This window comes from Kogia breviceps, chromosome X (assembly GCF_026419965.1).
Source record: "Kogia breviceps isolate mKogBre1 chromosome X, mKogBre1 haplotype 1, whole genome shotgun sequence".
NCBI classification, from domain to species: domain Eukaryota; kingdom Metazoa; phylum Chordata; class Mammalia; order Artiodactyla; family Physeteridae; genus Kogia; species Kogia breviceps.
This window is the reverse complement of record NC_081330.1, coordinates 8,745,785-8,767,837: the sequence shown is the minus strand read 5'-3', so window position 1 is coordinate 8,767,837 and position 22,053 is coordinate 8,745,785.

Below are 22,053 nucleotides of genomic sequence, written 5' to 3'. Positions count from 1 at the left end.
ATGAATATTTGTCAAATGAATGGATGAGAAAAAAAGTGGAGAAGGTGAAAAGTAATGGTTGAAGGATAAAAGTGTAAGCATGAAAGGACCAGGAAAAACACAGCAGGATTTCTGGACAGAGGGAAGAACCACTTGTGAGTACTGACCATGAATTCAGATGTGAGGCCAATCTGTGTCTTCGTGTTTTTCTCCAGTTACATTTAGCTGCTTGTGTGCAGGTGAGGAGAAAAGTAGAAAAGTGAATTTAATGTTGACTGGAGTATTGCCAGGAGTGATCGCAAATCCTGGAATGAATTCTACTACTATCAACAGGCAACATTTTGTCAATTACAAGTAACTTGAAACTCTTGGGACTCTGTTGACACTATAGGAGATATTTGGAAAAGTACTGGAGAATTATTTAGAACAAAACAAAACCAAAAACCTTAATGACTCAACTCAGATTTAGCAAGTCAGAACTAATAAGGAAAGGAAAGAGTAATCCAATGACCATTTGGAAGCCAGACTTCCTTCGCTGCGGAAGATTAGTGGAGGGGGACCGGTGAAGGACTTGATGGTTGTTCTGATTTTTGCCTGAACAATTGCTGATATTGAAAATTTTTAAAAGTTCAAATCTGATTCCATTTTCAGCTTATAGGAACTGTGCTATACGAAGTAGCAGGGAAGAAGAACCTTATAGCATTTAGCAACTGAAGATGGTCTAGTTGAAAGGTTCAAAACCAGAGTTCACAGATGTTCTGGGTGTCTTTCCAGGTGTGGACCGCAAACTACTCCCCACTCTATGTACTGACGTGTGCCAAACTTAGACCACTGGGGCGGTAGTAGGTAGCAGCTCTAGTGGACTGCCCTTGAGAAGTCACGACAGATCTGATCTCAGCAACAAAAAGGCTCAGTCTCACCTCAGCCACAGCCACGGGCAACTGGAAGAATCTCCAGTGAGGAAATCAGGGACATCTAGGGACCGGGGGAAGGCTACCATCCTGTCGGAGGCCTGGCAGAAAGCTTGGGGCTACCTCCTGACATGGTATCTGCAGGGGGTGACAATTACATGGCTTTGCACAAATTGTTATTAAAACCACTGAGAGTTTCAAGACTAGAATGCACAGACCCTGAATTAAGGTAGGAAGTCAAGATACAAAGCCAAGGCCTTGGGGTAGTGAGGATCAGAGCTGTCATACACTGAAATTAATGGTGCTGAAATGCCTAGTGTCAAAGCAATGGGAACAGCTAGATTTGCTTTAAGGAGCCTGCTCCACGGCTTTGAATAACTTGTACAAAAATTGGGCACTATGGGTGCAGTTAAGGACCTTAAAATTGATATGGACCCTGATGATACCTGAACATTTCAAATCCATATATAAAACACATTGCTGCTGCAGAAAACATACCACCTTGCTGAATAAAACAGCTGATCTGAAAAATCAAACAACTAGGCCTCAGACTTTCTGTAGACTTGGAGCCAGAAAGAACACCTTGCAAGTCATGATATGCAAAAGAATAACTCCTCGGGAATCAGAGGACATAGATGGTTGCACAGGTCGAAAGATGCCTTTTGGTTTATGAGTTTTTGAGGTCAATTTACCCAGATCTATAGAAATATTTTGAGAAATGGCTACTATATGAAATAATACAGTGAACCGGCATAAAAAAGCCTATATCTGAAGCCAATGACTTGTAAATAAACCTGCAGTCTGACCGAATCAACTGAACTTTATTAAACATATTGTCGACACTGTTGCCTCAGCAGTGGTGAGACCACTGTATCATTTCCGCCGCCTGCTAATAATGCAACTTAAGTGATGCTATTGGACTGAAGCTGGGTAGTTTATTTTCTTTTGTCCCTTTAACCTTCAATGGATTCCGCAAATGCCTATTGATCTCTCTTTGAAGCAAGTGACAGGGAGTGGGCTGGGGATGTCTTAGTTCAGAATGAAGTAATACTTGTTAAAACAAAACAAAAAAAACAAAACAAAAGATGCAGAGGGAGAGAGATGCATTGAATTCTGTTCATTCATTCATACTTCCAGGGGGAATGTGTTTGGTGATTACTATTCCCAGCTACTAAGCTAGTAGCTGATAAAGAAACCATGGTCCTTGTCGTCAAGAAGCTTGCAAAGGTAGGAAGGCAGATCCTCAAGATGACTTATCACTTTCCAACTATTTACCTTTTCCTTTTCTTTTTGTTACTAACAAATACTAAAGACCATTAAGCTATATCTAGCATGATGTGATACTAGAGTTAACAGGTAGACAAGTCTTATCTGCCTAATACTGTAATTTTTTCTAATTAAAAGAGCAATCAGATCCACGAAGGCAAAGCAACTGTCAGCAGTGGCTCAGTGCTGCTCTCGGTATTCCAGCAGAGGCATGCCTAAAGAAAACACCAAGAGAATGGGGTCTTCTGTTCACTGCATTTACAGGTTTAATGGTGTATCTTAAAATTAAGGCTTAGCGGGGCTTCCCTGGTGGCGCAGTGGTTGAGAATCCGCCTGCCGATGCAGGAGACACGGGTTCGTGCCCCGGTCCGGGAAGATCCCACATGCCGCGGAGCAACTAAGCTCGTGAGCCATGGCCGCTGCGCCTGCGCGTCCGGAGCCTGTGCTCCGCAATGGGAGAGGCCACAACAGTGAGAGGCCCGAATACCGCAAAAAAAAAAAAAAAAAAAAAAAAAAAAAAAATTAAGGCTTAGATAGGACAGTCTTAGCACTTAAACGTGGATGAACAGAACAATCAAACATATTCTGTTTCTTAAGTTGAATAGAAAATAAGAGGAAACTATTCCAGAAACCATTTCACCTCCAGGAATAGAGGAACTGTTGATTGAATTCTTATCTCTGAACATCCAGTCAGTTTAAATTTTATGTCAAACTACAAATTGCCACTGACACATATCATTAACATAGAGCTTTTCTACCAAAAAGCCACTTTCCCTGGTGTGAATTCATCTCCTGCCTCTCAGCAGAACTTCAAATATGTTTTCAAATGTGCAATATTCAATGCCTCTCATAAACCCCGAGGAAACCCCCCAAAGAATTTCATTTCTAAGCATAGCTAATGTGAAGATGAATCAGATTTCCAAGTGAGTCTCTGAAACGTTCTTAGGAAGAGTGTGACCAGCCTGTAGAATGAGACTCTAGCCCTGCACATAATGAAAAGTCCAGCCTCGCACTTGCAAAATGTGCCAGGTGCTAAAGCTATCAGTTGCATCAGTGAGTCAACTCAGCTCTGACGTTCTTATCCTGAGCTGTACACGAAAAAAAAAAAAAAAAAAAAAAAAAAAAAGCAGATGAGAGAAAACTTCCCAGAATCCATTGCCGTGTCATCTGATCTGCATGAAATAGTTCTGCAAGTGTGTTTGTGAATGGCTTAGAAGAGAGTGCTCTGGACTAGGAGGCAGGACTGAGTTCTAGTCTTCTCTTTGTAATTTCCAGAAGCTACACACCCATCTATTTCTATCATGATTGTTCTTTTAACCCAGCCCAATCCAAGCATCATTCACCATAGACCAACAGATGTGAGCTATGGATTGTGAAAGAACAGCCTGTCCTCGCTTGCATCTGCTCTCAGTCTGGTCCCATTTGAATCTCGACCCACTTCGATCTAGAAATTAGGCACAATTTATCTTTAAAAATTCTGCTTCTGGGCTTCCCTGGTGGCGCAGTGGTTGAGAGTCCGCCTGCCGATGCAGGGGACACGGGTTCGTGCCCCGGTCCGGGAGGATCCCACGTGCCGCGGAGCGGCTGGGCCCGTGAGCCGTGGCTGCTGAGCCTGTGCGTCCGGAGCCTGTGCTCCGCAGCGGGAGAGGCCACAGCGGTGAGAGGCCCGCGTACCACAAAAAAAAAAAAAAAAAAAAAAATTCTGCTTCTGCACCTCCAAACTTGCTGTTTTAATTGGGTCGCCTTGTGTATCCTGAATGTCTCCTCAAGGACTCTTCTCAGACTACCCTTATTGTTTGTTTTTGAATTAGACAAACTTCAAGAGGATCTCCTGCCCAAATGACACCTTGAAGGCCACATGGCTGTTTGAACTGGTGCCTACCTAGTCCCCAGGGTTGGGTGGGAGACACAATGGGACTCACTTTTTCTCTGTAAAATGGGGGGATGACACAGATGAGTGTGTGGTAACTTCCTGCTCTCTCCCTACAAATAAATGGTTCTTCAGTTAAAGGACTAAGTGAATAGTAATGTCATAGGAAGATACACCTTTCTAAAATGTTCATATTTTAAATTCTGCCTATTTCGCTTATGGTTAACAGTAGAAAATATAGGATTTAGCCATTATGCACAAGAAAGTAAAACCCTTTGTTTAATTATGTCAGAGGAATGAAATCAAATCTAGTAGCTTATATGGATCATGGAAATTACTGACTTCTTGATACTCAGAAAGACATATTTAAGGGAGGGATTTTTACCCCCTTGAACCAACCAAGGGAACTGCCACATTTGGACATCCACCTTCTCCTCCACCCCTTTCATAGCTTCTCCTATGGGAGACAGTGCGAGTTCCATTGGTCAGTCTGATGCAGCTATTATGACAGTTTTTACCACAGGGCACATTTACTAGACCTTTAAGGTTTGGTCTCAAATGATTTTCCTCTTTCGCTTCCTACCGTATTTTATATGAAAACATTTTCAATGTCAATAAGAGAAGACCCCTAGAGGCTGTAAAGACCTGAAGGCAACTAAGCTAGTGGTTGGGGTCACTCAGTAGAAGTCGATTCAGCCCTTTATGAGAAGGTATGAAGTTGTATTAGCATCGGTGTGGAAACATGTAAACGTCAGTAGGACCACAGTATCAATAAGGTCATCCTGTGACTGTCTTCAGTATCCCTCTTCCCCCAGCTAGCATGTCTGTTTCTCTAAAAGCTCCCATAGAAATTCTTGGCCATCGTTCATTCTGCAGGAAAAACAAACCATTCTTCCCAGTGTTCCAACACTGGTAGATTAATTCAAGTTCATGCGTGAACGTGTTGTCCTTGTGAGGACAGTACTTTGGATCAGAAGGCCTCCCAGACTAGGCAGATATCTACATGTAAGGATAAATATTCGTGGCATAATGTGGTCCAATTCATTGGCAGTAACACGTCCTACCATCCAATATTATTTCCTCCAATTCTCTTTTCAACCAATATTGTAGTACTGGATACCACGTGCAGCAGTGGCTTCACTCACCTAACCCAAACCAATTGCCTACCTTGAATTTCCGGCACGTGATAGTGACTCCCATTTGTGCTGGTGTCTACATAAATTGCCTCGTTCCTTTTGTGACGTAACTGGGTAGAGACAGAAACAAAACAGAAATGAAACACTGAGTGTCTACAGAGAAAAGCAGTGCTAGAGACATTCCCTTTTCACTTACACAGCAACATCAGTCTTCTCTGCTGTTTGTCCTGGTAAAATCTTCATGCCAAGGATGGACAGTGTCACTGCTATGATAATGCCCATTAAATCTGTGTAGCACTTTACTATTACAAAAATCTTTCATCTCTATTTAATCTTCTACGTATGTGGATGACTTCAGTCGCCTGGGTAATTTATCCTGCTCCACTTAAGACATTAACAAATACATGTTTCAGGATAACATTCATCATGACTAATGTCCTAAATCTGGGTAATGTCAATTGGTGTGGCCTCAGAGGTTTGGCTCAAGACCAATTTCCATTCAATTTCATCAGTATTGATTCTTCCAATTCTCCACCAATATGCCAATGGGTAGAAGTTACAGGGAAGCAAAGCCCAGTTCAATATAACGACAGCCTTTCAGAGCAATAGCGTTGTTCAAAAATGGTACAGACTGTCTCAGGAAGCAGTGAGCTCCTTGTCACTGGAGGCATTCAACAGATGACTGATCACTTGAAGAGAAATTATAGAGAAAGTCCTCGAATTAGATATTGGCATGGTATAGATGATTTTAGTCCCAATATTGTTAAGTCCATGCAATGAATCTGTCTACTGATTTAGCCTGTGGTCTATGATTCATCACCTTTATGAATGGTAGCTAATGCAAAGGCCCATCATTTTAGAAACATTGTTTGTCTAGGGCTTGGTTTCTAAACTAAATTATTGGTTTTCTTAGTTCATGAACACATAACCATTCAAGAACTACTTTCTGCATCTTATATTTCAGGTTTGGGTATCAATTGACAAATGTCACATATCTGTGTATGGATTCTGAATATTCATAACATGTTTCTCTCCTGTCCAAAATAAAAGAAAACAAACCAAAAAGCTATGTCAGTCAAGGCAAGTTGTAACAAATGTAGAATATAGTATGAAACAATCACAGCTCTAAATCTTTTCAAATCAACACACTGTTTCCATTTTTTAAAAAAATGTCTTTCTTCTACAGAAATGGTAGCTACAGACTTTCATCTGTCAGCGTCTGTCACATTCCCAGATCCTTCAGCCCAATTTCCATGGAGTATGTTAGCACTTGCCTGTCTGCTCAGCACTAAAGCAAGCCCTGGAGTTGTTAATCCATTTTCCAGTAGAGAAGATATTTTAAGGAATACTATACGAGAGCTCTCAATTCAGGTTTAAGTGAACATTTATGGTAAATTCACACCAGCCAGACCTTTTCAACACCCCTGCATTCTTCACACCTAGGGGCATACCCCATAGCATGTTGCCTCTAGACTTTTCCTCACCCTGCAGCCAGCCTTTCTGCCTGCAGCAGGATGGCTCAAACTCTCCTGTGTTACGTTATGCCTAACAGAGAGAGAGGACCTGCTTTGCCATTGCTGCCCCCTCTCTGTCCAGCCATTTCTCTCCAATTCTCTTCTCTCCAATCAATATAGGCCCAGAGAACAAAAGAGCAGGTCCGCGGCACAAATCAGTGGTATGCAAACTGTAATGCTCATCAGAATCACGTGAAATGCTGGTGCAAACACAGACGGCAGTTTCTGATTCAGTAGGTGGGGCCTGGTAATTTACATGACTCACAAGCTCTCAGGTGAGGAAGATGATGGTCCTGGGGTCACACTTGAAGAATCACTGGCATAAGGAGAAATCTAACAAGGTACTCAGTTGCCTGTCTTCCTCATTACAGACACCTCCGATCTCTATGAGTGAATCTCTTGGAGCCCTTTCATTTATCTTCTGATAAAGAAGTTCCCATTTCTTTTCTCCAACAGGGTGAATTTCCATAAGGTCCCTGATGCATGCTTTCCAGAACTCTACACCTTTTTCTCTAACACTGGAATTTGCAGAACCTGCTCAGCTGCTTTTTAGTAAGCTCTGCAAGGGGGTGTGTGTATTAGTTTCCTGGGGCTGCTGTAACAAAGTACCACAAACGGAGTGCATAAGGCAGCAGAACTTTATCGTCTCACAACTCTGGAGGCGAGAAGTTGGAGATCAAGGTGTCAGAAAGGTTGGTTCTTGCTAGGGGCTGTGTGGGAGAATCTGTTCCATGCCTCTCTCCCAACATCTGGTGGTTTCTGGCAATCTTTGGAATTCCTGGGCTTGTAGATGGATTATCCCATCTCTGCCTTCATGTTCATGTGGCATTCACCCTGTGTACATGTCTGTATACAATTTTCCCCTTTTTATAAGGATACCAGGCATACTGGATTAGGGCCGAGCCTACATCCTCTTAACCATTACGAAGACCCGATTTCCAAATAAGGTCACGTTCTGAAGTACTGATGGTTTGGACTTCAACGTATGAATTTGGGAGGGGCACACAGTTCAAATCATAACAGGGTTTCAGGCCCCCATGATAACCTGACTTTCTTTAAATTATAGGTTGTTTGAAGACTCTTTGTCTTCAGGTTTGGATCCTAGTCACCAGTCGGGGGTTCCAGGAAATGTCCTGCTTCACATCCTATTTTTTTTTTTTTTTTTTTTTTTTTTTTTTTTTGCGGTAAACGGGCCTCTCACTGTTGTGGCCTCTCCCGTTGCGGAACACAGGCTCCGGACGTGCAGGCTCAGCGGCCATGGCTCACGGGCCCAGCCGCTCCGCGGCACGTGGGATCTTCCCAGACCGGGGCACGAACGCGTGTCCCCTGCATCGGCAGGCGGACTCTCAACCACTGCGCCACCAGGGAAGCCCCTTCACATCCTATTATAAATACATTCATGGGGATGAGTGGGAGGCGGGGGGCAGGCAGGGCCTTATTGACAGCTGTCTTGAATGTGGTCTATTATGAATTACCCTGGAGAAGAAAATGATGTCTCTTAGGGTAAACATTCCCTCATTCTTCTTCTTTGGCTAGAATTTCCCTGGACATTATTGTTCGTCATTTTTTCACATGATCAATAGGACTATATTGTTCACAACAACAATGAGAAAGAAAAATTTTAAACCCGGCAGCAACAACACTTGTTGGATTTAGATTTTGTAGATTAATGTGAGGGCGAATAGACAACGTTATGACAAGAAGTCTTTTTATTCAGTAATCTGCTTTGTCTTTTCATTTATTCAACACATCTTTGGTGTCCCTCTGTAAGTGTAATTTTCTAAAGATAGCTTTTGCAATATCTGGTTAAGTTTATCTCTAGATATTTTTGTATACAAAATAATGGAAACAATCTTATTTTTGTTAACAACATGTACGGGAATCAACCCCAATGGAGAACCGTTTCTTTGGGTAAGTGATTAAATAAACCCTGGCAGAAACTTGAATTTTAGGATGTGTCTTTCGGTAGGTATATGGGAATGAAAGCAGACGGATCTTGCTCTGCAGTGAGACAGGAAAATAGGAACATACTGATATTTGTCTGAGAAAAGAGGAATAAGAACAGGGACAAGTCAGGGATGAACGGAACCTTGATTGGCAGGAAGACCCCAAACTGAGTATATTAGAAAAAAGCAGTATTTCCTGGGGCCTTTCTACATGGTGCGTCTGTGTCCTCTGAGAGGTTGTCAAGGTTGGATTAGACAAGCAAGAAATTTATTGAGAGAAAATCCTGTAAGGGAAAAACAGTGGAGTGAGCTGAAAAAAGTGGGGAGCGCCTTCAGCCTATGATACTGATCTGACACTTGTGAAGGAGAGCGCGGAGGAAGGAAGGACTGGGTAGGAAGAATCTCCAAGTGTAGTGTAGCTGACAAAGTTTCTATCAGGCTGATATCAATGTTCCATAAGGTACTGAGCTAATCATTGACATTCCTCTTTGGCATAAGATGAATTATACTCTGGAATTTAAAATATCGGTCTATTTTGGTTTTCTTGAATTAAAAGTATAACATGATGGTGAAGAGACTGCAGTCTAGAGTTTAGCAGACTTGTGTTCAATTCCTACACCTGATCTTGAAACAATGATTTTTTTAATCTTTACTGGAGTATAATTGCTTTACAATGGTGTGTTAGTTTCTGCTGTATAACAAAGCAAATCAGCTATACGTATACATATATCCCCATATCCCCTCCCTCTTGTGTCTCCCTCCCACCCTCCCTATCCCACCCCCCTAGGTGGTCACAAAGCACCAAACTGACCTCCCTGTGCTATGCGGCTGCTTCCCACTAGCTATCTATTTGACATTTGGTCGTGTATATATGTCCATGCTACTCTCTCACTTCTTCCCAGCTTACCCTTCCCCCTCCCCGTGTCCTCAAGTCCATTCTCTACGTCTACGTCTGCGTCTTTATTCCTGTCCTGCCGCTAGGTTCATCGGTACCACTGAAACACTGATTTTATCTTTTGATCTTTTTAGTCTTTTCTTTCTTCATTTGTAAAAGAGAATAATATTAGTATCTACCTCATAACACTTTTTTTTCCTCACTCGATTCCCATAATAACCCTGGAGGAACAATACCATTTATACTTGTAATTTTTAAAACTAATTTATATTGGAGTATAGTTGATTTTAAATGTTGTGTTAGTTTCAGGTGTACAGCAAAGTGAATCAGTTACACATATACATATATCTACTCTTTTTAAGATTCTTTTCCCTTATAGGTTATTACAGAGTATTGAGCAGAGTTCCCTGTGCCATCCAGTAGGTTCTTATTAGTTAACTATTTTATACATAGTAGTGTGTATATGTCAATCCCAATCTCCCAAATTATCCCTCCTCCACCCACTTGGTAACCATAAGTTTGTTTTCTACATCTGTCACTCTATTTGTTTTGTAAATAGTTTCATTTGTACCATTTTTCTTTTAGATTCCACATATAAGTGATATACAGTATTTCTCTTTCTCTGACTTACTTCACTCAGTATGACAATCTCTAGGTCCATCCATTGTCACTGCAAATGGCATTATTTTGTTCTTTTTTATTGCTGAGTAATATTCCATTGTATTATATACCACATCTGTATCCATTCATCTGTCGATGGACATTTAGGTTGTTTCCATGTCCTAGCTATTGTAAATAGTGCTGTAATGAAGATTGGGGTGCATGTGCCTTTTGGAATTATGGTTTTCTCTGGATACATGCCCAGGAGTGGGAATGCTGGATCATGTGGTAGCTCTATTTTTAGTTTTTTAAGGAACCTCCACACTGTTCTCCATAGTGGCTATACCAATTTACATTCCCACCAGCAGTGCAGGAGGGTTCCCTTTTCTCCACACCCTCTCCAGCATTTATTGTTTCTAGATTTTTTGATGATGGACATTCTGACCGGTGTGAGGTGATACCTCATTGTAGTTTCGATTTGCATTTCTCTAATGATTAGTGATGTTGAGCATTCTTTCATGTGTTTGTTGGCAACTGTATATCTTCTTTGGAGAAATGTCTATTTAGGTCTTCTGCCCATTTTTGGATTGGGTTGTTTGTTTTATTCATATTGAGCTGCATGAGCTGCTTTTAAATTTTCGAGACTAATCCTTTGTCAGTTGCTTCATTTGCAACTATTTTCTCCCATTCTGAGGGTTGTCTTTTGGTCTTGTTTATGGTCTCCTTTGCTGTGCAAAAGCTTGTAAGTTTCATTAGGTCCCATTTGTTTATTTTTGGTTTCATTTCCATTTCTCTAGGAGGTGGGTCAAAAAGGATCTTGCTGTGATTTATGTCATAGAGTGTTCTGCCTGTTTCCCTCTAAGAGTTTTATAGTGTCTGGCCTTACATTTAGGTCTTTAATCCATTTTGAGTTTATTTTTGTGTTTGGTGTTAGGGAGTGTCCTAATTTCATTCTTTTACATGTAGCTGTCCAGTATTTCCAGCACCACTTATGAAGAGACTGTGTTTCTCCACGTAATATTTTTATAAGTATTAAATTAGGTAATGTGTATAAAGCACACAGCACCAGGATCTACAGCATGTGAAGGTTCAATACAAGTAGTTTATTATGATCTCTACTACTACTAGCATTACTCCTACTAAAAAAGATCCCTTTTCACAGATTATTCTTGAAATGTACTACTAGATTTTATCGTTAGCATTTTACTTCACATTTTGAATCTATATTCATATGACAGATTGGTTTATGATATTTTTCTCTTTTTAGAATTTATCAAATTTTCCTGTTGTGTTTATGACTGCATCACTGAATATTCTAATTTTTGCTCTACACTCAAATGATTTAAAGGGAAATATATAACTTCATGGAATGTGTATTAGTTTGCTAGGGCTGCCTTAATAAGGGACCACAAACTGGGTGGCTTAAACAACAGAAATTTATTGTCTTAGAGGTCTGGAGGCTAGAAGTCTGAAATCAAGCTGTCAGCAGGGTCATGCTCCCTCTGAAAGCTGTAGGGGAATCTTTTCTTGCCTCATCCTAGCTTTTGGTGGTTTGGCAGCAAACTTTTGCAATCCTTGTCTTGTAGCTGCCTTCATCACCACGTGGCTCTCTCCTTGTGTGTCTCTGTGTCTTCACGTGCCCATCTTTTTTTTTCTTCCCAGCTTTACTGCGATGATATAATTAACAAATGCAAATTATATTTAAAGTATAAAATATGGTGATTTGACATACCCAAACATTGTGAAATGATTACCAGTCAAGCTAATTAACACATTCATCACCTCACATTGTTATCATTTCTATTGTGTTTAAGAATACTGAAGATTTATTCTCTTAGCAACTTTCAAGTACGCAATAGTCTATATTGATTATAGTCACTATTCTGCAAAGTAGATCTTCAGAACTTATTCATCTTATAACTGAAAGTTTATACTTTGTGACTAATATCTTCCCATTCCCCACCCCCCACTCCCCCCTGCCCAGCCCCTGGCAACCACTATTCTATTCTCTGCTTCTGTGAGTTAAAGTTTTTGAGATTCCACATACAGGTAAAAGCAAACAGCATTTGTTTGTCTTTCTGTGTCTGGCTTATTTCACTAAGCATCATGTCCTTCTGGTTCATCCATGTTGTGGCTAATGGCAGGATTTCCTTCTTTTTAAGGCTGAATAACATTCCATTGTATGTATATAACACATTTTCCTTATCTACTCATCTATCACAAGTATTTAAGATGTTTCTATATCTTGGTTACTGTGAATAATGCTGCATGCACATGGGAGTGCAAATCTCTCTTTGAAACACTGATTTCATTTCCTTTAGAAATATACCCAGAAGTAGGATTGCTGGATTGTACAGTAGTTCTATTTTTAATTTTTAGTTTTAATTTTGTGAGGAACCTCCATACTGTTTTCCATAATGGCTATACAAATTTTCACTCCCACCAACAGTGTACAAGGGTTCCCTTTTTTTCCACACCTGGCCAACACTTGTTATCTTTTTGATAATAGCCATCCTAACCCATGTGAAGTGTATCTCAATGTGGTTTTCATGTACATTTCTCTCATGATTACTGATATTGAGCACATTTTTATGTTACTACTGGCCATCTAGATATCTTTAGATAAATGTCTATTCAGGTCCTTGGCTCATTTTTTAATCAGATTATTTGATTATTTTTCCCATTGAGTTGTATGAGTTCCTTATATACACTGGATATTAATCCCTTTTCAGTTATACGGTTTGCAAATATTTTTACTCTTCTGTAGGTTTCCTTTTCTTTTTGTTGATGGTTTCCCTTGCTGTACAGAAGCTTTTTAGTTCGATCGAGTCCAACTCACAGCGTGAGTTTTGAAGCATTTCCTCCTCTTTAATTTTTTGGAGGAATTTGGCATTTCTTCTTCTTTTAAATGTTTCCTAGAATGTACCCATAAAACCATCTAGTCCTGGGCTTTTCTTTGTGGGGTTTTTTTTTTTGATTACTGCTTAAATACCCTTACTCATTATTGCCCTGTTCAGATTTCATACTCAAGATTCAGTCTTAGTAGACTGCACGTTCCCAGGAATTTATTAGGTTTTCCTATTTATAGGTTATTCCATTTGTGGGCATATAATTATTTATAGTAGCCTCTTATGATCTTTTGTATTTATGTGGTATCAGCTGTAATGTCTCCTCTTTCATTCATAATTTTGAGTCCTTTCCCTTTTTTCTTTGTTAATGTACATAATGGTTTGTCACCTTTGTTTATCTTTTAAAAAACAGCTCTGACTTTCTTTGATTTTTTTTTTCTATTTTCTATCTAGTCTCTATTAGATTTATTTCTGCTTTAATCTTTGTTATTTCCTTTCTTCTTCTATATTTGGGCTTAGTTTTTTTCTAGTTTCTTGAGTAATGTTTGGTTATTTATTTGAGATTTTTCTTTTTTCTTAATGTGGTCATTTATTGCTTTCAACTTTCCTCTTAGAACTGCTTTTGTTGCATCCCATAAACTTTGGAATGGTGTATTTCTATTTTTCCATTAGTCTCAAAATATTTGATTTTCCTTTTGATTTCTTCTTTCACTCATTTGTTGTTCAGAAGTTAGTTGTTTAATTTCTACATGTTTGTGAATTTTCCAAATTTCTTCCTGTTACTGATTTCCAGTTTCATACCACTGTGGTTAGAAATGACACTTGATATGATTTCAGTTTTCTTAAATTTTCTAAGATATGTTTTGTGGCCTAACATATGATCTATCCTAGAACATGTTCCATGTGCTCTGGAGAAGAATGTATATTCTGTGCTATTAGACAGAATGTTTGGTATATGTCTGTTAGGTTCATTTTGTCTATAGAGTTGCTTAAGTCTGCTCTTTCCATATTGATTTCTGTCTGGATGATCTATCCATTGTTGAAAGTCGGGTACTGACATCCCCTGCTATTATTGTTGCTGTTTCTCCCTTTAGTTACGCTATTATGCTTTATATATTTAGGTGCTACAATGTTGGGTACATATATATTTACAATTTTTATATCCTCTTGATGAATTGACCCCTTTATCATTGTATAATTACCTCTTTTGTCGCTTGTTAGAGTTTTTGACTTAACGTCTATTTTTTCTGATATAAGTATAGGCACCCCTACATCCTATTGTTACCATTTGTATGGAATATCTTTTCCATCCCTTCACTTTTAGCCTATGTGTGCCCATAAAGCTAAAGTGAGTCTCTTGTAGACAGTATATTGTTGGAACTTAGTCACTATGCACTTTTGATTGGAGAATTGTTTGGAGAATTTAATCCATTTACAGACTGCAGCTGGGAAGAGCTTGAGCCAAGTCTCAGGGATGCTTCAGGACCCCTGAAGTGTTTGGACTGAGGTCAGCAGTCCTGCCTCTAGGAGCACAGATGGGCATTTCTCCCACTGGGTCCCTCAGTGGACAGGACTGCTTCTGGATGATGGCTGAAAGTAGCAGGAGTCAGTTTACGCAGTTGTTTCAGGATCCACTGTTGGAACAAGGTCAGGAGGCCTGTTTCCAGAAATGTGGACAAGCATATCACCCACCGGTTCCCTGAGTGGGCAAGACTGCTCCCAGACCCTAGCTGCGAAGGGCTAGAGCCAAGGTACAGCGCCACTTCAGAATCTGTAGTGGGGCTCATGTTGGTGGGCCTATGTTTGGGGACAAGGACATGTGTGTCTACCTCCCAGCCCCTGGGTGGGCAGGAGTGCTCTAGACCTCCTCTGAGAGGAAATGGAACTGATTTACAGGGCTGTTTCAGGGTCCACAAATGGGACCAAGTTCAGCAGGCCTGTTACCTGAGGCACAAATGGGCCTGGCTCCTTCCAGGTCTCTTGAAAATGGTGCTGGTGGCAAGACCAAGGTCAAGGGTCTATAGCTGAGTCTGAAAGGGGGAAGTCTGTTTCTGGGTCTGGAGTCAGGACCATGGTTAAATTGCTGCCTTCTCAAAACATCTCTCCTTGATCTTGGGCTCCATCAGAGTTTAGCAACCCCCTACCTGGATCCCAACATTCCAACAAAGGCACTTCTGTCTGTGGATGGCTATCAAATTATCATTGCTCTGGGAGAAAATTAATAGGGGATCTCCTATTCTGCCATCCTGGTGATGTCTTCTTCATGGCCATCTTCTTATAAGGAGACTATTCATATTGGATTAGGGACCCAGCAACTCCAGTATGAACACATCTTAAATGATTACATCTGTAACAACCCTATTCCAAATAAGGTCACATTTTGAGGTACTGGGGGTAGGGACATCAGCATATCTTTTGGGGGGACACAATTCAACTCATAAGAGAAGGCTATAGAAGGTTATATCAATAGAAGATGTTATTAAATGAACACTGCATTTCAGAATCAAGGAGATATACTGGAAGTCCGTCAGCCATTGGTCAAGTATTTAGAACTCAGATCTTGAAGTGTTTATTTCAGACATTTTATTGAAATAGGAAAAGGAGAAACTGGAAAGGGATATGGAAGAAAGAAAGAAGTGATTTGTCAAAATGTTAAAAATATTTTCCAGGGCTTCCCTGGTGGTGCAGTGGTTAAGAATCTGCTTGCCAATGCAGGGGACACCAGTTTGAGCCCCGGTCTGGGAATATCCCACATGCTGCGGAGCAAGTAAGCCCATGCACCACAGCTACTGAGTCTGAGCTCTAGAGCCCACGAGCCACAACTACTGAAGCCTGCGCGCCTACAGCCCATGCAGTCAGAAGCCTGGGCACCACAACGAAGAGCAGCCCCCACTCACCGCAACTAGAAGAAAGCCCACACGCAACAGCGAAGACCCAACGCAGCCAAAAATAAATTAAAAATAAAAATTTTTTTCCAGTATTTTTCAAGCAGGCATCTAGATTCTAAGTCTTTTAGTATCTCTGAGGAGCAGCTGAGATGACAAATAAGAATAAATGCACATATTTTAAAAGGGCATTTGTTCATGTTTGGAAACAATGAAGGCAAGACATGATTTTTTTTTAATTGCAAAATACAAGAAAGTATAAAGAAGTAGATAAAATTATCCATATTCTTATTATCAGACATTCACTGTTATAAAACAAATACAAATTTCTAAAATCATTAATTTATTTGTGAATTAAACAAAATTCTCACATATATGTAACTACTCTTTCAAGTAATTGTAGATGCTTTTGTAAAATGAATATATATTAATATAACCATTAATGGAATAGGAATAGCTTTTTTATCTTGGATTTTGTTTTTTTTAATCAACACTTACCAAGCTACTAATGCAACTATTAACACATAGTCTGATTTTTTGATAAAGAGAACACAGGATAGATTTCCCACAAACACTATCTGAAAGAGATTCTTTTTTTGTCATTTAATGTTATGTTGTGAGAAAATGTAGACTACAAATACCATTTAATGTTAGGCACCATAAATTAAATGAAAAATAGCTCTTCTGTTGACATTAAATATATTATGTCAACTCTATTATTTGTAAACTGGTAGATTTTATTCTTCACTATTCAAATAATGGTGTTGCATATGTAAAGTTTATGACAGAACTGAGTAAGTCTGTCCCTTATTTGCTAAAGACAACATGACTTTTTAAAAATCATATTTGATCCTATTTACAAACGATTACCAAGAATAGTTTGAATGGAAATAAAAACAAAAATAAACAAATGGGACCTAATGAAACTTAAAAGCTTTTGCACAGCAAAGGAAACCATAAACAAGACCAAAAGACAACGCTCAGAATGGGAGAAAATATTTGCAAATGAAGCAACTGACAAAGGATTAATATCCAAAATTTAAAAGCAACACATGCAGCTCAATAACAAAAAAACAAACAACCCAATCCAAAAATGGGCAGAAGACCTAAACAGACATTTCTCCAAAGAAGATATACAGATTGCCAACAAACACATGAAAGAATGCTCAACATCATTAATCATTAGAGAAATGCAAATCGAAACTACAATGAGGTATCACCTCACACCGGTCAGAATGTCCATCATCAAAAAATCTAGAAACAATAAATGCTGGAGAGGGTGTGGAGAAAAGGGAACACTCTTGCACTGCCGGTGGGAATGTAAATTGATACAGCCACTATGGAGAACAGTCTGGAGGTTCCTTTAAAAACTAAAAATAGAACTACCATATGACCCTGCAATCCCACTACTGGGCATATACCCAGAGAAAACCATAATTCAAAAAGAGTCATGTACCAAAATGTTCATTGCAGCTCTATTTACAATAGCCAGGACATGGAAGTAACCTAAGTGTCCATCAACAGATGAATGGATAAAGAAGATGTGGCACATATATACAATGGAATATTACTCAGCCATAAAAAGAAATGAAACTGAGTTATTTGTAATGAGGTGGATAGACCTGGAGTCTGTCATACAGAGTGAAGTAAGTCAGAAGGAGAAAAACAAATACCGTATGCTAACACATATATATGGAATCTAAGAAAAAAAAAAGGTTCTGAAGAACCTAGGGGTAGGATGGGAATAAAACACAGACCTACTAGAGTATGGACTTGAGGATATGGGGAGGGGGAAAGGTAAGCTGTGATGAAGTGAGAGAGTGGCATGAATATATATACACTACCAAATGTAAAACAGATAGCTAGTGGGAAGCAGCCTCATAGCACAGGGAGATCAGCTCGGTGCTTTGTCACCACCTAGAGGGGTGGGATAGGGCAGGTTGGAGGGAGGGAGACGCAAGAGGGAAGAGATATGGGAACATATGTATATGTATAACTGATTCACTTTGTTGTAAAGCAGAAACTAACACACCACTGTAAAACAGTTAAACTCCAATAAAGATGTTAAAAAAAAAAGAATAGTTTGAAAAGCTGCAAAAGTTCAGGGATAAGAAAAATTCCTCGCACTGTAACTGGCTCATTTGATTATAAAAGGAAAAGCAATGTGTGAAAGTAGGCAAAGCACTTGATTAGAAAGCAGAGACCTGGAATCTAGCTTTGGCTCTGCTACTGTACAGCCATAAAACTTTGTTTAAATGTCCTCATCTATAATATAAAAGGATTACTCCACTGGGTCCCTAATGGCCTTTCCAGCAATGATACTTAAGTATAGAAAAGTTCTCATATACGCTTTATCAATTTCTCCTGATGTTAACATCTTACATAACCTTGGTCCATTTGGGTAGACTTATGGTTTTGATCATTCCTTGGGAGTATTCATTTTACTACTAAATCATTTAATTCATTTACCAAGTATTTATTGGACAGCTACTGTGTGCTGGGCACATATTCAAAAAATATGTACCAGGCATTCTCCTGGATGGATTGGAGTTGTTGGGGTTGGAGGGAATGGGAATTTCATGCTGCCTTATAGTGAAAGGAAACAGACAATACTAGAAAATAAGTAAAATAAGTAGTATATAGATGAAAATAAGTGCTAAAAAGAAACAAAGGAAGAAGGAAATGGACTCCAGGTGCCTGGGGAATGCAATTTCAGATAGTGGCCAAGGAAGTTTCCACTGTTAGGTAACTTTCACTTGAGTAATTAACTAGAGGAAAATAGGGACAAGCCATGAAGATATCTGCAAACAACATTCTAGATGCAGAAAGAAAATGCAAAGTCTTGAGGTAGAAATATGCCTGGTGTGTTTGAAGAACAGCAAGGCGGCCAGTGTGTCTAAACCAGAGTCAACAGGGCGGAGAGTAATTTGAGAACAGGTCAAAAAGGTAATTGGTGTGATTGTATAGAAATTTTTAAGCCGTTATAATGACTAATGTGATGAGATGGAGAAAATAAGAGAACTTTAGGATATGTTTTAAAAATCTAGTCAAGAGGACAAGCTGATTAATTGGATGAGAGAAAGTGACTGAGGAAAAGAGAAATGAAGGATGACTGAGAGTTTTGACATGAGCAAATGCGTAAATGGATTCTGGTGCCATATAGGAGGATGAGAAAGACTTAGAAAAAAACAGGCTTGAGTAGGGAAGAGGACAGGAAAACTGACTTTCTTATTAGATAGCCAAAATGACAGCTAGTTGTAGCAACTCAAGACTAGACATATAAATCATATTAGCATATCGATGATATGTAAAGCCATGGGCTGGGTGAGAATACCTAAGGAGAGAGTTTATACAGAGGAAAGATGATGTTGAGCTGTGCAGCATTTAGAGTTCAAACAAAGAGGGAGATAGCAGAAAACACTAGGAAGAAAGAACCAGTTAGTTAAACAGGAGGGAAAACAGAGGAATGTGGTGTCCCAGAAGCAACGTTAAGAAAAGTTTTCAAAGAAAGAGAATGATCACCTGTGTCAAATGCTGCTGAGAGGTCGAGTACAATGAGAACCAGTGATCAACGACTGGTTTTGTCAGTGAGAACATTACTGGTGACTGACAAAAAATTGTTTCACTGGAGTCCTTAAGATGAAAGTTCGATAGGAGTGAGTTTAAGAGAGAATGGCAAGAGAATAAGAAGAGGCAAGGGTTTAAACAGTTAAAGGAATTTTCCTGAAAAGTAGAGCAGAGAAAAAGGGAAGAAGATAGAGGGATATGTCAGCATTCTGTAAGGTAACATATATTAGGGAATGCTGACTTAGTCATTAGAATGTTTCAATAAAGGGGGAAAATTGATGAGACATAAAAGAAAGGATATTGTTGCAGGTGAGAAGCCCTTACATGGGCAAGAGGGTTGATATTCAGCATCTAAGTTAGCCTTAGAAAGGAGAGAGTTCATCCATGGAGACTAGTGAGGATGTAGGTACAGATGCTGGTATCTAAGGAACATGCTCACCCTCATTCTGACTGTTCCTATTGCCTCAGTGAAATAGAAAGCATGGCCATCAGCAAAGAGTGGTAATAGGAAAGAGTGTGAAAGAAGTTTGAAGAAAGTAGAGAAACTGTATAACAGTTGCCCCAGAGAGTGGGAGAATAAATTAACTAGGTCAGAATAAATTAATGCAGTCAGACACTGCTGAGGGTCCACCTGAGCTCAGCACCATACATGTAAGGTGAGAACCAATGGTATGGTATGTTGTAGTGTTCCAAGCACACTAAGCCCCTAAGTTATAGTTCAATGTGGATTTAACTAGGGTTTGGTTTTTGAATGCTTCAGTTTAGTCCCTAACTATAAATATGGATGCAAGAATGAATCACCAGATATTTGGTTAAAATCATTGCCAACAGAGGAAGCAATCTCAACAAAAATTACTAACCCATGAAGAAATCATTGTGAGGAGGTTAAAGCAGTTAAAATGTATTAAATGCTCAGAATAGAGCGTGGCACGGAATTATTTTTTTTTAATGTTTGTAATTATTACCATTTTGAAAAGAAATATCAGACAATCTGTGAAGTATGTGAAATTAACATCCTTGGGAGATTCAAGGACTATTACATGCAAAAAAAAAAAAAAGAATTGCTATGAAAAAAAAGAATTTATCCAAAAATGGGCAGAAGACCTAAATAGACATTTCTCCAAAGAAGATATACAGATTGCCAACAAACACATGAAAGAATGCTCAGCATCATTAGAGAAATGCAAATCAAAACTACAATGAGATATCATCTCACACCGGTCAGAATGGCCATCATCAAAAAAATCTACAAACAATAAATGCTGGGGAGGGTGTGGAGAAAAGGAAACCCTCTTGCACTGTTGGTGGGAATGTAAATTGATACAGCCACTATGGAGAACAGTATGGAGGTTCCTTAAAAAAACTAAAAATAGAACTACCATATGACCCAGCAATCCCACTACTGTGCATATACCCTGAGAAGACCATAATTTAAAAAGACACATGCACCCCAATGTTCATTGCAGCATTATTTACAATAGCCAGGTCATGGAAGCAACCTAAATGTCCATCGACAGACGAATGGATAAAAAAGATGTGGTACATATATACAATGGAATATTACACAGCCATAAAAAGGAACAAAACTGGGTCATTTGTAGAGACGTGGATGGACCTAGCAACTCTTTACAGAGTGAAGTAAGTCAGAAAGAGAAAAACAAATACCATATGCTAACACATATATATGGAATCTTAAAAAACAAGAAAGGTTCTCAGGAACCTAGAGGTAGGACAGGAATAAAGACGCAGACATAAAGAATGGATTTGAGGACACAGGCAGGGGGAACGGTAAGCTGGGATGAAGTGAGAGAGTAGTATTGACATATATACGCTACCAAATGTAAAACAGATAGCTAGTGGGAAGCAGCCACATAGCACAGGGAGATCAGCTCGGTGCTTTGTGACCACCTAGAGGGGTGGGGTAAGGAGGGTGGGAGGGAGACGCCAAAGGGAGGGGATATGGGGATATATGTATATGTCTAGCTGATTCACTTTGTTATACAGCAGAAACTAACACAACATTGTAAAGCAACTATACTCCAATAAAGATGTTTAAAGAAAAAAGGAAAAAGAAGAATTTAGAATGTGATGTCAGCAAGATGGCAGAATTAGAAGACTTGGATGCTCTTTTCTCCCACAAACACACCAGTTCACTAACAAAACATGGACAAAGTCATTTACTGAGAAATGGAGGAAAGAATTGAGAGGCTCCTGCACCCACAGTGACTGCATAACTAGCCATAAGGAAGCCAGAAGGAACATTAGGGACATCCCCTCACCATAATCCCCAAGACCAGCACAGAATCCTGTGATCATAAGGAAAGCCCCAACTCCCAGCTTCTCCTTGGGGAAGGAAAGGTTGGACTATACAGCAAACAGTTCACCTTTTCCAGGGGATGTCCGAGAGACTGGCTTCCGTCTTACTTGTCTCAGAGCACTGACAGGACCTGTCATGCTCCAAACTCCTGGGGGCCTGTGAGAATAAAGATGAAAGTTTGAACCAACACACAAGCAGTCACCAGAGCCCCTCCCCTGGTTCAGTACAAAGCAAGCAGGAGAAAAACTCAGATCCCACCTTCTCAGTGGGAAGGGAAGGAGTTTGACAATGTGACACCAAAAGCACAGGCAACAAAAG